This window comes from Marmota marmota, unplaced genomic scaffold, assembly GCF_001458135.2.
Source record: "Marmota marmota marmota unplaced genomic scaffold, marMar, whole genome shotgun sequence".
NCBI lineage: Eukaryota > Metazoa > Chordata > Mammalia > Rodentia > Sciuridae > Marmota > Marmota marmota.
Genome location: NW_026000057.1, coordinates 33,123,790 through 33,131,463, shown reverse-complemented (window position 1 = coordinate 33,131,463; position 7,674 = coordinate 33,123,790).

The following is a 7,674-nucleotide window of genomic DNA, read 5'->3' as shown; positions in this document are numbered from 1 at the left end:
GAGGGAGGGAGGGAGGGAGGGAGGGAGAAAGAGAGAATATTGATTGATTTCTAAACCAAGGATATGTTTTTCGAGTACATTAAGAAAAAGGAAGCAAATTATAAAATGAAGAGCCTTAAAAATTATGCTACAAAGAATCAACAGGATACCTTAGAAAAAGGTCTGCCTCTATAGAACAAAAGCCTAAGGAGTGAAAAAAATTGAGGAACTAGGAGTTTGACTAGGTTATATTTTGCACATAGAGTTAAATGTTGAAGGAAATTTAACAATTTAAGAAGGAAAAAATTTATTCTGGCTCATGATTCTATTAGTTGTTACAGGTGGACACAATACCTTTATTTTATTTTTATGTTGTGCTGAGGATCGAACCTAGTGCTTCAAGCATGGTATGCAAGCGCTCTATCTCTGGGACACAACCCCAGCCCCTTAAATTGTTCTTGTTGATATTTTGGTCACAACGACAGAAAGCTGACTAACCAAGGGGACATTTCAGATGCAAATTATAGCATTCTACTGGCCCCCAAAGATGCATGTTCATCTCACAATACAAAATATATTTAATCCATCTCCAAGAGTCCCCAGAGTCTTAAATTCCAACATGGCTGAAATGTACAAATCCAAAGTCTCCTCCAAAGGCTAGGAATGTGTTCTCATGGTAAAATATTTGCCTAGCATGTACAAGGCCTTGAGTTCAATCCTTAGCACCAAAGGGATTCGATGGCAGAAGGGAAATAAATGAAGAGAGAATTAGTGAATTTGATGATTGATAACAGAGTGAGAAAAAAGATTGAAAAATAAAGTGAACAACCTGTTTTCGAAGACTTCACTCTAATTTTATACACTATCTAAAACCAAGTCCTTTCTTTAATGATATTGTTTCCCCTATAGTCCTCTTACATAATAGTAGGTGGGTCACTGTCTGTCCTGGAAGGGTGACACCCTGCTGCTTTTTTAAAAAATGTTAACTCATACAACATAGCCTTTTTTTTTTTTAGTTGTCAATGGACCTTTGTTTTATTTAATTATATTTGGTGCTGGGAATCGAACCCAGACCATCACACATGCTAGGCAAGCGCTCTATCACTGAACCACAACCCCAGTCCCCCCAACCCTGCTGTTTTTTCAAGACATATATATATATCACTCCTTCAAAGCTTGTATAATTTGACAATATCACCCCTCTCTTCTTTTAATTTACTGACCCCATTTTGGTCCATTTCTGTTATGCACGGAAGATGGTAGAATCTGATCTAATAATTTGTAATGTTTTTTAGTTAATAATTTTATTTGCATCATTTATTGACTCTTCTCCTCCCCCCAAATATTTCCCTCTGAGATAATGTAAAAATTGGGACTGTTGTCAACGTGTTCTGGTTGCTAAGATTGTTCACGTTTCTTTCTTTTTTTTTAAATTTGTTCTAATTAGTTATACATGACAGTAGAATGCATCTTGACACACTGTACACAAATGTAGCAGAACTTCTCCTTCCTCTGGCTGTACATGGTGCAGAGTCACACTAGTAGTGTAATCATACATATATATAGGGTAATAACATTTGTCTTATTCCACCTTCCTTGTAGTGTTTCTTAGTGTCTTAAACATACAGTTGTATAATTCACCTACTATCTTGGTTCCTTAGTTCTTTACTTTCTTTTCAATACAAGAAAGGCCTGCTGAACTCTTTTTATCTGAAATACTTTATTAATACTCACTAATTGATCTTCCTCTGTTGCGTTGTTGCGCGCGACTTCTTGCCTGCAAGAAAGACGCAACCCAAGAATCTTCTTTCAACAACTTTATTCAGGCCCCTGATAGTTCTTCTTCTAGTCTCCGAATTTTTTCAGATGCCCCTCCCAGCCTTAATAAAGCATCTCAAGCCCCAATGCAAAGCAGCCACGTGGAGCTTTCTCATAGAGTGATGAAAAGTCATGCGCCAACTCTCCCAAACAAGGAGTTGTTTGTCACAGACCACAGCGGAGCCAGCGCCATCATGTAATGGTGACCATAATTTGCATAAACGGCAGAAGCGGCTCACCACATTCCTCTCTGAACATCACTTCTTCTTCTTTAAATTTTCTTGTTCAGTACATTCATTTTATCTCCTCCACTTATCCCCAGTGGAATAGCTGGATCAGTTTCATCAGGATGTGTAGTGAAGTGACTCCTTGAGTTCAATGCCTTGATCACTTTCCCCTTCTATACTTATTGTTGTATTCAACATTTATGACCAATCATCTTCAAAATAGTTAACAATATACTAAACTCTCCTGAAATTTGTTTACTATTTTGTTTTTATACCTTTCAAGAGAAGTCTCTTGCACCAACCCTATTATCCCATTTTCCATTCACTTAACTGAGAACTAAATACTACTATAGAATGCTGTAAAGACCATGTCTTCAGAGGTGGGGTTGGGGCTCAGTGGTAAAGCACTTGCCTAGCATGTGTGAGGCACTGGGTTCGAGTCTCAGCACCACATATAAATAAGTTAATAAAATAAAGGTCCAGAGACAGAAGAAAAAACAAATATAGTAAAATAAATATTCCTAGAGTTTTAGTTTAATCTTTTGATTTCTTTTAGTTCATTATTACTCAAAATAAAACTATAGATATCTTTAAATGTTGGACCTTTCAAATGGACTACATAAGAAGGTAGCACATAACAGTAACTGTAGATGTAGGTATTAAGGTAGTTGATCTATTTCATTTTGTTTCTTATTGAAATAAGAATTGGACATATTTATAGGGTAAGTCTAACAAGTAAATACATTTATACAGTGCACAGTGAATTGAGTTAGGATAATAAAAATTTCTGTCTCCTTAGATATTTATCATTTCTTTGTATCTGAAGCCTTAGAACTCTTTTCTTTTAGTTCTTTATAAAATATATAGTAAGTTGATAAGAACTATAGTCATGCTACTATGCTTCAGAATACTAGTAATTTATTCCTCCTATGTAAAGTATCTTAATACCTATTATCCAAACTCCTCTATTCCCCCTCCTCTCTCCTTTTTCTAGCATCTAGTAATCACTATTCTACTCTCTTTAATGAGATCATCATTTTAAGCTTCCATATAAGAGTGAGAACATGCAGTGTTTGGCTTTCTGTGCCACAATATTTCACTTAACGTAATTTCCTCCAGTTCCATCCTTTTCACCACAAAGGAGAGGCTTTTGTTCTTTTTTTATGGATGAATAGTATTCCACATTTTCTTTATCACTTTATACACTAATGGACACTTGATTGGTTCCATACATTTGCTATTGTGAATATTGCTGCAGTTAAAATGGGAGTGCAGATATCCCTTTGGTATGTTGCTTTACTTTCCTTTGGATATACACCCAAAAGTGGAAGATTTGGATCATATGGCAGTTCTAGTTTTAGGTTTTTGAGGAACTTCTAATTTATATTCCCACCAACAGTGTATGAGTCTCCCTTTCTCTGCAGCCTCACAGCACTTGTTAACTTTTTTTCCTTTTTAACAATAACCATTATAACTGGAGTGAGATGATATCTCATTGTAGTTTTGGTTTGCATTTCCCTGATGATTAGTGATATTGAGCATTTTTCAAATACCTGTTGGTCATCTGTATGTCTTCATTAGAGAAATAACTTTATAGATCTTTTGTTCATGTTTTAATCAGATTTGGATTTCTAATCTGGATTTTAATCTCAGATGAATAGCTAGAAATTTTTTTTCCTCCAATTCTTCAGGTTGTCTGTTCAATCTATTGATTATTTGGTTTTTACAGAAACTTTTTAGTTTATATAATCCCATTTGTCTATTTTTGGTTCTATAGCCTGTGTTTTGGGGAATTATCCAAAAGTCTCTCTCTATCCCAATATCTTGTATCCTTTAATTTTCTTAAAGTGGTTTTATGGTTTCAAGTTTTTTTAACACCCGCCCCCAGTACTGGAAATTTAAATGAGGGCCACTTTTACCACTGAGCCCTTTTATTTTTATTTTGAGACAGATTCTCAAGGACTTGCTTAGGGCCTTGCTAAATTGCTGAGGCTAACCTTGAACTTCTGATCCTCCTTCTCAACCTCTTGAGGAGGTGGGATTACAAGTGTGCCACCATACCAGGTGCAGGTATTTGATCCATTTTAAGTTGATTTTTGTATAGGTGGAAGATAGGGATCTAGTTTCATCCTTCTGCATGTGGATGTCCAGTTTTCTCAACACCATATACTGAAGAAACTGTCCTTGAGAAGACATTCGCCATTTGTTTTTTTGGCATTGGCTAACTTTACTTAGAATTATATTCTCCAACACCATACATTTACCTGCAAATGCCATGATTTCATTCTCTTTTATTACTGAGTAATATTCTATTGTGTATATATGCCACATTTTTTAAATCCATTCATCTACTGAAGGGCATTTAGGTTGGCTCCACAGTGAATTGTGCTGCTATAAACATTGATGTGCTGCATCCCTATCATATGCTATTTTTAAGTCCTTTGGGTATAGACTGAGGAGGGGATAGCTGGGTTAAATGGTGGTTCCATTCCAAGTTTTCCAAGGAATCTCTATACTGTTTTCCATATTGGCTGCACCAATTTGCAGTCCCACCAGCAATGTATGAGTGTGCCTTTTTCCCCACATCCTCACCAACACTTTTTTTATTATTATTATTATTGTTTGTCTTCATAATAGCTACCATTCTGACTGGAATGAGATGGTATCTTAGAGAAGTTTTGATTTGCATTTCTCTAATTGTTAGTGATGGTGAACATTTTTTCATATGTTTGTTGATTGATTGAATATCCTCTTCTGAGAAGTGTCTGTTCATGTCCTTGGCCCATTTATTGATTGGGTTATTTGTTTTTTGGTGTTTAGCTTTTTGAGTTCTTTATATACCTGAGAGATTAGTGCTCTGTCTGATGCGTGAGGGGTAAAAATTTGCTCCCAAGACATAGGCTCTCTATTCACCTCATAGATTGTTTCTTTTGCTGAGAAGAAACTTTTTAGTTTGAGTCCATCCCATTTATTGATTCTTGATTTTAATTATTGCACTACAGGAGTCTTATTAAGGAAGTTGGGGCCTAATCCCACATGATGAAGATTAGGGCCTACTTTCTCTTCTATTAGAGTGTCTCTGGTTTAATTCCTGGGTCTTGAGTTGAGTTTTGTGCATGGTGAGAGATAGGGGTTTAATTTCATTTTGTTGAAAAAGATTTCCAGTTTTCCCAGCACCATTTGTTGAAGAGGCTATCTTTTCTCCAACGCATGCTTTTGGCACCTTTGTCTAAAGTAAGATAATTGTAATTTTGTGAGTTAGTCTCTGTGTCCTTTATTCTGTACCACTGGTCTACCAATCTGTTTTGGTGCCAATACCATGCTGTTTTTGTTACTATTGCTCTGTAGTATAGTTTAAGGTCTGGTATAGTGATGCCACCTGCTTCACTCTTCCTGCTAAGGATTGCTTTAGCTATTCTGGGTCTCTTATTTTTCCAGATGAATTTCATGATTGCTCTTTCTTTCTTTCTTTCTTGTTTTAGAAAGGGAAAATATTTTAATAAAATTATTTTTCTTTGCTGTATTCAGAGTGGGTAAATAAAGGAATATCATGGTTTTAGTTTTCTGAAAAACTTATTTTGAATAATTTTACCAAGTTGGTTAGATATATTATTAATATTATATATTATTTCCTTTTTAACTTTGATTTTATTTTTAATTGCTTTTAGTTTTAAATACATGACAGCAGAATGCATCACAATTCTTATTACACATATAGAACACAATTTTTCATATCTCTGTATATAAAGTATGTTCACACCAATTCATGTCTTTATACATGTACTTTGGATAATGATGTCAATCACATTCCACCATCATTGCTAACCCCCTGCTCCCTCCCTTCCCCTCCTACCCATCTGCCCTATCTAGAGTTTGTCTATTTCTCCTGTGCTCCCTCTTCCTACCCCACTATGAGTCAGTCACCTTACATCAGAGAAAACATTCACTATTTGTTTTTTGGGGATTGGCTTCACTTAGCATTATCTTCTCCAATTGCATCCATTTACCTGCAAATGCCATGATTTTATTCTCTTTTATTGCTGAGTAATATTGCATTGTGTATATATTCATCATCTCTAGCAATCAGAGAAATGCAAATCAAAACTAAGATACCATCTCACTCCAGTCAAAATGGAAGCTATTATGAAGACAAACAACAAAGTGTTGGTGAGGATGTGGGGAAAAATGCACATTCATACATTGCTTGGTGGGATTACAAATTGGTGCAGCCAATATGGAAAGCAGTATGGAGATTCCCTGGAAAACTTGGAATGGAACCAGCTATCGCACTCCTCGGTCTATACCCAAAGGACTTAAAATAAGCATACTAAACGAACCAGTCATGTAATGTTTATAGCAGCACAATTCATAATAGCTAAACTGTGGAACCAACCTAGATGCCCTTCAGTAGATGAATGGATTAAAAATGCTTTTTCTATTTCTGTGAGAAATGTCATTGGGATTTTGATCGGAATTGCATTACATCTGAATAGTGCTTTTGTTAGTATGGTCATTTTGATAATATTAGTTCTGCCTATTCCAGAGCAAGGTAGGTCTTTCCATCATCTAAGGTCTTCTTTGATTTATTTCTTTAGGGTTCTGTAGTTTTTATTGTATAGATCTAAGTTGATTCCGAATTTTTTTTTTTTTAGGCTATTTTAAATGGGGTAGTTTTCCTCATTTCCCTCTCAGAGGATTTGTCACAGGTATACAGAAATGCCTTTGATTTAATGGGTGCTGATTTTATATGCTGTTACTTTACTGAATTCATTTACTAGTTCTAGAAGTATTCTGGTGGAGCTTTTTGGATCTTCTAGGTATAGAATCATATCATCAGCAAATAGTGCTAATTTAAGTTCCTCTTTTCCTATACATATCCCTTTATTTTTTTTGTCTGTCTAATTACTCTGGCCAGTGTTTCAAGAACTATGTTAAATAGAAGTGGTGAAAGAGGACATCCCTATCTTGTTCCAGTTTTTAGAGGGAATGCCTTTAATTTTTCTCTATGTAGAATTATGTTAGCCTAGAGCTTAGCGTAGATAGCCTTTATGATGTTGAGGTATGTTCCTGTTATCCCTAGTTTTTGTAGTGTTTTGAACATGACTGGGTGCTGTATTTTGTCAAATGCTTTTCCTGCGTCTATTGAGATGATCATATGACTCTTATCTTTGAGTCTGTTGATGTGATGAATTACGTTTTTTGACTTCCTTATGTTGAACCAACCTTGCATCCCTGCAATGAATCCCACTTGATCACGGTGCACAATCTTTTTGATATGAATTTGTATTCGATTTGCCAGAATTTTATTGAGAATTTTTGCATCTATGTTCATTACAGATATTGGTCTAAAGTTTTCTTTCTTTGATGTGTCTTTGCCTAGTTTTGGAATCAGGGTGATATTGGCCTCATAGAATGAGTTTGGAAGTGCTGCTTCTTTTTCTATTTCCTGAAATAAATTGAAGAGTATTGTTATTAGTTCTTCTTTAAAGGTCTTGTAGAACTCGGCTGTGTATCCATCTGGTCTTGGGCTTTTCTTGTTTGGGAGGCTTCTTATGGCATTTTCTATTTTATCACTTGATATTGGTCTGTTTAAATTGTGTATATCTTCCTGATTCAATCTGGGCAAGTCGTATGACTTAAGAAATTTGTT